This window comes from Capsicum annuum, chromosome 2 (genome assembly GCF_002878395.1).
Source record: "Capsicum annuum cultivar UCD-10X-F1 chromosome 2, UCD10Xv1.1, whole genome shotgun sequence".
Classification (NCBI taxonomy): domain Eukaryota; kingdom Viridiplantae; phylum Streptophyta; class Magnoliopsida; order Solanales; family Solanaceae; genus Capsicum; species Capsicum annuum.
The window spans coordinates 4,270,063-4,280,838 of record NC_061112.1 but is presented as its reverse complement, the minus strand read 5'-3'; positions in this window follow the sequence as shown (position 1 = coordinate 4,280,838).

The window sequence follows — 10,776 nt, the reverse complement described above, 5'->3', positions numbered from 1 at the left end:
AAAATTGTATCGAAGCCACATAAATTGGGACACAAGGAATAAATATATTATTTGATAATTATGTAAAAATTATTATAAATCGCAATAATTAATAAGTTAAAATACTTTTTTAAAAATAGATAAAAGTTCTATTCAACTCTCAAAATTTTATCGGTGCAGCATAAATTATGACAAAATAAAAAATTATCTTAATTAATTGCAACTAAAAAGTTAAAGTAAATCAATTTTATTATTTTAATTGACTTTTATATAAAAAAATAATCTTTTTATTTATTTATTTATTTTAGTAAATTTAAATTTTAAAATTACTTTTTCCTTATATAGAATACTAATATTTAAACTTAACTTTAAAATTTTAAATTACAAAATTAAGAAATTTAATTCAATAAAATAAATTTCTAATGAATATTTTCTTAGAATTTATGTTGGGTCAATATGTATCAAGTTAAAAAGAAATAAAGAAAAATATATAGTAAAATTTTATTATTGTGAAAGATATATATAATGCACTATCCAATAATGTTTAATAATATCATGTTTTGCATATGCAAATATAGCATCCCGTATTTAATTAATATACTATTCCGGTGAATTATCGATGATTACTTTTGGATACGATAAAATTATATTAATTTTTATAGTAATAACATAATTAATCGCTTTTAATTAATTATTATGAGTCATCTAGGTATTAAGAAAATAAATAATATTTAATGAAAGATAAAATACATATAAAATACGAAATTAACTCTTAATGTTTTAAATTAAATTTTCATCTTTCGAACGATGATTTTACTATATCACTCCTTATTATAATTCATTTATGTATTAGAAAAATAAGAATAACAAAATGATATGTCAACATAAAATATTTGATTCACTATCAAAATTATATTAGTATCACATAAATTGGGACGAGACTGAAGAATATATAAAGCAACATATATTATTTAAAAATAAAATAAAAAGTACTGTAAATAACAATCATTAACAAAAAAAAAAAATTGACTGATTTCTACTTCAGTTGCTTCAGTTGTGATTTTACTATATTACCCCTAATTAATTATTATAGTCATTTAAGCATTGTGCCACATAAGTTGAGATAGAAAAAATATTATAAATCACAATAATAAAAAATTTAAATTATTTAAAAAATATAATTGGCTGTCATCGACACAAAATTCTTGACAGGGAGAGTAGCATATATTATTCAAAAATTACATAACAGGTATTATAAATTACAATTGTTAACAATTTAAAATATCTAAAAATAATTTAATATGTTATATATTTCAAAAAAATTACATGAAAAATACTAGAAATCACAATAATTAACAACTTAAAAAATTTTAAAAAATATTTGGTCGACTCTTGAAATTATATTAGTGTCATTGAAATTGGAATAGAAGAAAAATATTATAAATCACAATAATTAAAAACTTAAATTATTTTAGAAATATAATTGACTATCAATGCCACAATAATTTGGACAAAAAAGGTAACGTATATTAATTTGATAATTACATAAAAAATATTATAAATTAAAATAATTAATAACTTAAATTATCTAAATACAATAACATATGTTGAGCTCATGCTAGATTTCGGATGAATCCTAGAAAACATATGCAATCCTTTTTATTAAAAAAATTTATTTAAATATATCAAGATTAAAAAGACAAATAAATATCTTAATATTGGGCCTATGCTGACACGGGCCATGCTCCTCTAGTCTCATGATTGTCACGTGCGCTTCCTCACATGGGTATTTTTGGCATTTTTTTCTGCGCTCTGTTGCTGTTGATTTATTGATTTTATGAATGCACCTTTTGCTTCTTTTAATCAAAAAAATCAAAACATTTACTACCTCGTCTCAAATTATCCTTTTAAAATTGAGATGACACAGGTGTTAAAAAAATAATGATTGGTAATATAACTTTATCATTTTACCTTTATTAATTGTGTCATGTTGTTAGTTTCAATATTGATGAAGTTATTATATGACTGATACCAAATCACTTTTTACATGGATAATTAGGATTATAGGATTACCAAAGTCTTTGCAACATTTTTTAAGAGTTGATGATTCAATGCTAGTAACATTAAGTAATCAATTATTAAGGGTATAATGAAATTTTTTTTTAATCTTATTTTGATTAATAAAAAAAAATAAGTAAAATGAGAAATCAAATTAAAAAATTTGAGACGGCAGTAGTTCTAATTGCTCCAAAATTTGATACCTCACTGAGTTTCGCCGCCATTTCTGGGCCCACAATTTTACATCCATTGTGGCACCACTTAAGTTGTTGCCGTGTTTATAAAAGAAGAATTTAAAATTTGTGATTTCAAAGCAACTTCCAGATATCTACGTGGTTTTAAATCAATTAAGGATAAAAAAAATTTAAAGTTAAATTATTTAATATTAAGGCGACATTCTTATTGAGATAAATAAGAAAAGGAAGCCGCATTAAAAGTTCATTTGGATAGGATTAAAATTTGATTAAATTAACTTTTAATTTTTTTTAGTTGTTTTAAGATTAAAAGGTATTTAAAAAAAGTTAAAATTTGATTAGAAAAAGTAAAAAATGAGAAGTTGGGTACCCTCAATTTTTCACTTTTTAGATTAAAATTGTTTTAGGTTTGATCAAAAAAAATTATTTTTTTTTCCCGTGTATTTTTCTCTAACTCCAACAATACCTTAAATTTATAGTCCTTGAATATATAATTTTTTTTTCTATTGGTTGTTTCTCTTGGTCTCTTTCCTCCATTTTTCTCATCTTTCTCCTTTGTTTTACTTTTTCTCTTGGTTGCTTCTCTTCGTCTCTTTTCTCCATTTTCCTCTTCATCTTTCTCCTTTGTTTTCATTGAATCCATCATTACATAAAAGGTTTATATTTTAACATAACCAAATTGTTACATGCTTGCAATATTATAAAATAATACTATTTTTATATTAAAAAATATCCTAATTTTTTTTTAACATTTAAAAATGTAAAAGTAAGTTATATTTATAAATTGACCCAACATAATCACTATACGCTGAAAGTGTATTTAAATAGAAATTATTTTTGAATTATTAGAATAAAAAATTATAAATAATTCATCTTACTTATGGGTCAATGATTTTAAGGATATGAAGTCATTTTGACACCAAAAAAATGCTTAACATCACTTGTTAACCAAACACATCAATAATTTTTTTTTAGTTTCAGTACTTCTATTCAAACACTTATCTACTTAACTAGTCGTATCTTACGTGCCTTGCACGTGTACCTCGCTTCAAGGAGTCCAGTTAGTAAAATCACCTCGATATTATAAAGGAAAATATGCTTGAATTAAGAAATAAATTTATTTATTTATTTAATGTGAAAAACACTTAAATATAAAACTAATATATTCATACAAATCATATAAAAGACATAAGAGAGTATTACCTTAATTAACAATAAATATATATGAAAATTAAATTCATATGTATACGTTATATATATATATATATATATATATATATATATATATATATATTTATTTTGATTGCCCAAGGTATCCCCACAGCCGGCAGCCGTGAGACTAATCCTTCGTTCCTCGGTTAGCGCATTTTGCGGTAGGAAACTGGCTGCAGAGTTTACTCCATTCGTCAGAGGCGGGGATCAAACCCCCGACCTCTTGTTTAAGGGACATAGCGCTGAACCAGTATGCCAACTTTGATGGTTGTGTATACGTTATATTATTAAGTACTCACTTTAAAAAAATGGTGTAAATTATTAACCATATTTACGGTAAATTTGCAACTTTAATTTATTGGATTTAGTATTAAACCAAATTAACTTGTATTAAAGTATAGTAAATTTAGGCAAATTTGATAGTCGTTTATATAGAATCCTTATTTTAATATATTTATTTTGTAAAATATCAAATTTTAGACTAAATTTGTAGTTTTTTTGGTTTGTAGAAATTATTTTTCATACAAGATGTACGTAAATCAACAAGAACTTTAATTAATTTTATATTCTTTAATATCTCATATAATAAGTAATAATAATTATTTCAAAATCTTAATGAATGGCAAAAGTTTGAATCACTTTTCAAAGAGTGGTATACGTGTTTCTTTTGTCAATCAAAAAATTCATTATATCTATATAGCTTGTACCAATAAATCAAAAGAGTAAAATAATGACCATACGTCAGATCTCATAGTTTATTCACAATTGAAAAAAGTTGCATATAATTAAATTTTAAAACAGAATTAATATAGAATTTGAATGACTAATCAATTTCTTATGATGGAATGTAATGATTCAAAGAATTTGTTTAAATTTATAAATAAGTCCATTTCAAATGTAAATGCACCATTATTAATAAAAATCACACAAAAAAATCAATTAACAATTATCTATCAAGAATACATGATAATTTATTATTTTAAACTTCAAGAACATACTACAATAGTACAATCACACACACAAAAAAAATTTCTCAATTAATAATTGTCTATAAAATATACATGATATTTTTGTAAACATAAAAAAATATACAAAAAATTTTCAGAGCTTACCTCAAATCACAAAAAAAATTGTCTCTTCAATCATAGATTTCATCAACATTTCAAAGAAAAAAATTTCTCAAAAAGCAATTGTCGATCAAGAATACATGATAGATTATTATTGTAAACTTCAAGAATATACTAATATTTTAGAAAACTTACCTCAAATCACAAATAAATTCATCTCTTTAATCATAAATACTAATAAGATTTTAATCATCAAGAATATATTAAAAATTTTAAAAACTTATCTCAAATCACAAGTAAATTTGTCTCTTCAATCATAAGATATATCAAGATTTTACTAAAACACTTCTCAATTAACAATTATATATCTATAAAAATACATGATAATTTATTTGTTATAAATTTGAAGAATATACTAAAATTTTAGAAAATTTACCTCAAATCATAAGAAAATTTATCTCTTCAATCAAACAAAAGAAACAATAAACTAAACCAAGAAAAAATTATCACATGCTATAAAACAATATGAATATAGCTTAAAGAACACACTTGATTAGGAACAATCAATTGTATGGAGAACAAAAAAAGAAGATATTAATAAAGTTTAAACCTTTTCTAATATAAATACTACTATAGAAGTAAATTTTCTACTTATTCTGTTATTATTTTTCCGTTTAAATCTAAGTTAATTAGGTTTATTCTTTAATATGAATATAATAGTATTAGTAAAGATACTACTCCAAAGTTATTACTCATGTGAAGGAAAAAAACGAGTAGATTTTTACTTCAAAAATTAGTTCTAATCTTTATAGCGAGTATAGTTCTAATAAGATACAATTTTTATATAAGGTAAAATTATGATTGATTAAAACTAACTCTTATCATAAATTTTAGGATTTTTAATTTAAGAAAAATTCTTACTATATATTTTAAACTCTTGATCCCGTATATTTTAGGAGACAATATTATAAATATAATTAAATAATAATTTAAGAAAATAGTGAAAAAATAATTTTATCTAAAAAAGAAACTTTTAATGAAGGATAAAAAGTTCAAATCACTTTTCTAAGAGTCTTCACACTTTTAATATATTATATATATAGATATAGATATAGATTATAGATATAGATTTATAAACACTTATTTTAAACTTTTAATCAGTTAAGCTAAAAAATTATTTTTTTAATTGTATCCAAACGGACTTTAAATGGTACAAAGAAAGAATTGATCATTTATCTATCCATTTATTTTTACTTATTTACTAATTCAAAAATATATTTTTACTTTTACTTGTCACTTTTAACATAGAAATGAAGGGAGTACTATGTGGTAAGGGGATATTCTTTCACTATAATTATATAATATTTATAACTTTCTCCGTTTTAATTTATTGTCTTAGTTTTCTTTTAATTGGTTGTATATTTATAAGTTATATTAAAAGTATTATTTTTTCCATCCTATTTTATGTGGCTTGACATAATATTTAAGAGAATAAAAGGAAAACTTTAAAATTTATTGTCTAAAATAATCCTAAATTACAATAATTCATAATTTAAAATATTTAACAATTATATAAAAGGATTTGATTGGACTTTCAAGTTTCATCCATATTACATAAATTAGGCAAAAAAATGTAACGTGCATTAGGTCGTGCCGCAGGCACCAATATTTAGTAACTTAACATTTGTTTTAAGTTATAAGCTTAAAATTTCTTTAAGTTGCACTCGAAATGAGTTTAAGTTATAAACCTGAGGATTCCATTTCAAAATATAAAGATGCTGTAGTGGAGCTATTACACTCTTGACTCTACTGACTACTGTCACGATTCAAAAACGAGGTCATGATGGTACTTGTCGCGACCCAGCATTAACATGTAAGCCCCCCCCCAAATCGAAAGAAAATCTCAACATAATAGGAAATACGGAAATAAGGCAAGACAAAACTTTTAGAAAAGTCAGGCCAACACAAAGCATAAATAAAGCAGAAGTCTGAAGAAGTAATATAAAACCCTCCAAAATTTAGTGTCACAAATGTAAGAGGATCTAATATATAAAAGGGTAGTCCGGTGCACTAAAGCTCTCGCTATGCGCAAGGTTCAGGGAAGGGCCCCACCACAAGGGTGTATTGTACATAGCCTTATCTTGCATTTCTATTGGAGGCTATTTTCAAGGCTTGAACCCGTGACCTCCTGGTCACATGACAACAACTTTACCCGTTACTTCAGCACTCTCCTTCAAGAGGATCTAATACATAACGAAATTTAAAATACATAGTCTGTCTTTAGAAATGACATAAAGACATAGATAACGATAGGATGAGGTTCCGCAGAAGCAACTCTGTACTCTAGAGCGCGCCTGTACCATCACCAACCCAAAATCACGAGCTCATCCTCTGCGCGTCGTACTCGAGCTAGGATCTGTACCAAAAGGACACAATAGGGGTGTTTACGATCTACCTATACTCAGTAGGTACCATAGAATGACTGATCAAAATAGAAAATAATATAAATAAAGAAAACTATGAGCACGTCACTTACAAACAAAAAGTTTTCAAATGATAGCTCACACCATCTCCACTAACAGTTCTTATACAATTACTGAAATGAAACAACACAAATATACACGAAAAGTATATGGGAGCTAAATATAAGGAAAACTAAAAAAATCATGAAAGATGCGTATGCAATGCAATGCAATGATGGCGGAACGAATAGTAAAAGTCATCGCATGACTTTCTGTATACACCTACCGAGTTGCAGCTTTCAAGATAGGACCCATGGAGGATTCACAATCCATATGCTATAACTCATATCTCAAATCTCAATCTATCTCTCTGGCTCGTGTTCACGAAAATAGGTTCTGTAAAAATATTTCATTTTATTTCATAAATAGTGTTCCTCAATGGCACCATTATCTCATGAATGTATATGCTAGAATGAAGATGTAATGCTCACAATCAAATCATTATGAAGATATCCAATCCATTCAATACGTATATAAGTGAGCCCAAAAATCAACTCAATATGTCCACAATTCATGATTATCAACTCTAATTAGGCACCATCGAAATAAATGTGCACGTAAGACATCACTAATATCATATCAATCCCTAACTCAGACATTTCTATCATGATAAAGAAAGCAAATTCTCAATAAGGCCTATAGTAATAATTCAAGACCCCACGCGAGCATTAAATCTAGAATAAAGTCATTTAAATGCATAAATGAGGTTAATGATGTCAAATAAAGTCCCCACACAGACAACACACAATATTAGATATCACAAGTCAATAATAACAGAATATAAGCCCCCATTCGGGCACACAATAATAATAATAATCTCAAAATATAAATTCCATAGTTATTTTCCCCAACCCATAACATGCTTTACTTATTTATTAACTACCCAGCTCAATCTGAAATAAGTTAAGCCATAATCTATCTCAAAATGACGAAATTCAATCCTAAAGTGCTTCAACACAGAGATTTTCTCTTTTGAACGATCTTGAAATCAACTACAACATTTAGTTATAGCATCTAAGCATTAAAAGAAAGCTTATGATATCCATATTGTCCATGTTTGAGTCGAGTCCAAAATGAATTCAAAAAATGAGTTTGAAAATGAAAGGGGTAAAATCAGAATTTTATTTCAGAACAACAATATCTGAGCATAAAGGAATCTACCGTTGATAATCCAAGTGAAAACAAGTAAAAATGAGGTTCAAATCGAAGAAAAATCATTTAAAGCTTTTTCGACAAAATTCTCAAAATCCCATGTTAAAACCAAGATTAAAGAGTGCTTTTAATGATACAAATCGATGAAACTAAGAGATTTTGGAGCTTACCTATGCTCAAATGGTGATGAAAACCCTAAAAATCTCCCAATCCAAAGCTCAAAGTCCAAGAATGGTGAAAAAATTGCGAAAATGAATTTATATACAGGGATTGCCACTTAAGAGACCATCACTAAAGCAGTATTAGGCCATTAAAGTGGCTACCACTTAAGCGTGGCCTGGATGCTAAAGCGACTACCACTTAACCGGTCCTGAGTTGCTAAAGCGGCTGCCGCTTAACCGAACCTTAACCGCTTAAGCGGCTGCACTAGATATCAACAAATGCTGATTTTGGTGCAAGCCTACCAAGCTCTGAAAGAACACTCGAGATTTGATCGAAACCCCACAGAGACAAACCGTATATGCTATTAGGATAACTTTGATGTTCTGGACTCAAACATTGAATTTTTAAGAAAAGATTGTTTTCAACAAATTAACCCCTGGACCCCCGTAAGGCATATTTCATAAGTTTTTCAAATAGAGGATCAAAATACAAGCTAAAGGCTCTTAACCCGAACAAATTCAACTACTAACCTAAATTCGACATTTTGAATCTAATGGCACTATCCAAAATGCCATCCGATATCCAGAACAACAAATGTTGATCAAGTCAACTATGGAACTTCTAAAAATTACTAACTCTCCCAAACCATTTCCCATTGCATTGGAAATCGTTTCAATCATCCCCATACCCTAAAATCAACATGCAACAACCATCGGGAAGGAAAAATGGTCAAAACACATAAAAAGAAAGAATTTACACATCAGGTCATTATAATATCCACCATTAAAACTCTAGTTCGTCCTCGAACTAAAAGGCAAGAAAGTACCTGGATTGTGAAAGAGCTGAAGGTAAATAGTAAGTATGTCAGACTTGACCTCCCATGTAGCCTTCTCAATAGGACAGTGTCTCCATTGAATCTTAATCATAGGAATATCTCTAGAACGCAACCGTCTAACATCCCTAGCTAGAATAGACACTGGCTCCTTCACAAAGGTCAATCTATCATCCAACTGTATCGAGTCCCAATGAAGCATGTGAGACTCATCCAAAATGTAGCTCTGAATCACAGATACATGAAAAATTAGATAAATATCTTAAAAGTTAGGGATAAGGCCAAATCACAAGCAACCTTTCCAACTATCTAAAGAATCTCAAAAGGCTTGATATACCTAGGGCTAAGCTTGCCCTTCTTTTCGAAACTTATCACGCCTTTACGGGTGACACATGAAGGAAGACTTGATCACCGATCCCAAACTTTAAGGAATGAAACATACTGTTTGCATAAATCTTTTGCATACTATGGGTTGCTCAAAGCCTATCTTGAATCATCCTAACCCTGTCTAAAGACTCACGAAGCAAGTCGGTACCATGTGATCTAATCTTTGAAGTCTCAAACCAACTGATATGAGATCGATAATGCCTACCCTATAATGCCTCAAAAGGTGCCATCTTAATACTCGAATGGTAGGTAGTATTATTAGTAAACTTTGCTAAGGCCGAATGCTACTCCCAGTGACCTCCAAAGTCCATAACACATGTGTAGAGCATATCTTCAAGAACTTGAGTAGTCCGCTCCTACTGACTATTGATCTAGGGGTGAAAAGCTATGCTAAAGTCAATCTGAGTACCCAACTCCTTATAAAATGTCCGCTAGAATTTAGAAGTGAACACTAAGCCTTTGTCTGAAATAATGGACATAGGTACCCCATGAAGATAAACTATTTCTTGAACACAGATACAGGCAAACCTGTAACACCCCGTATTCAAGTACATATATTGGCGTATTCAAGTACGTGTATTGGTCTTATTTATATGAAATTAATTTTATTTTATTTTATTTATACCGAAATTTGCCCGTCGATGGTTCCATACGAAGGTTATTGAATAAGCTTTCCAACGATATAAATATTTCCAAAAACGGATAGGTTTCGGATATAATCGATCACGTTCGAAATTATAAAACGGTGGCCTGGATATTGGGAATAGTAAATGTGCAGGAAAATTTCCTGCACACAAACTACTGAGGTCAACCCTTTTTTTGGGTCAACTTTGAACGATCATAACTCCCTTAATATAATGAACTGGGAGAGCTGCCACCTATGAAAATAAAGATCTTTGAGTCTTCTTTCCAATGCAATTGGTTTCATCCAAATCCGACATTTGAGTAATGAGTTATACTCGTTTTACTTCAGCCTCTCAAAACAGATTTTTAGGGTCAACTTCAAACGATCATAACTCCTTGTACAGGACGAACTGGGTGGCCTACTTTATACTAAATGAAAGCCCTTTGAATTATCTTTCCAACGATACCAATTTCACCCAAATCCGATATCGGAGCAAAGAGTTATGGTCGATTTACTTTAGCCTATCAAAACAGTCCACTATGGACAGATTCGGATTTACTTAAATTTTAAGGGCAATATGGTCATT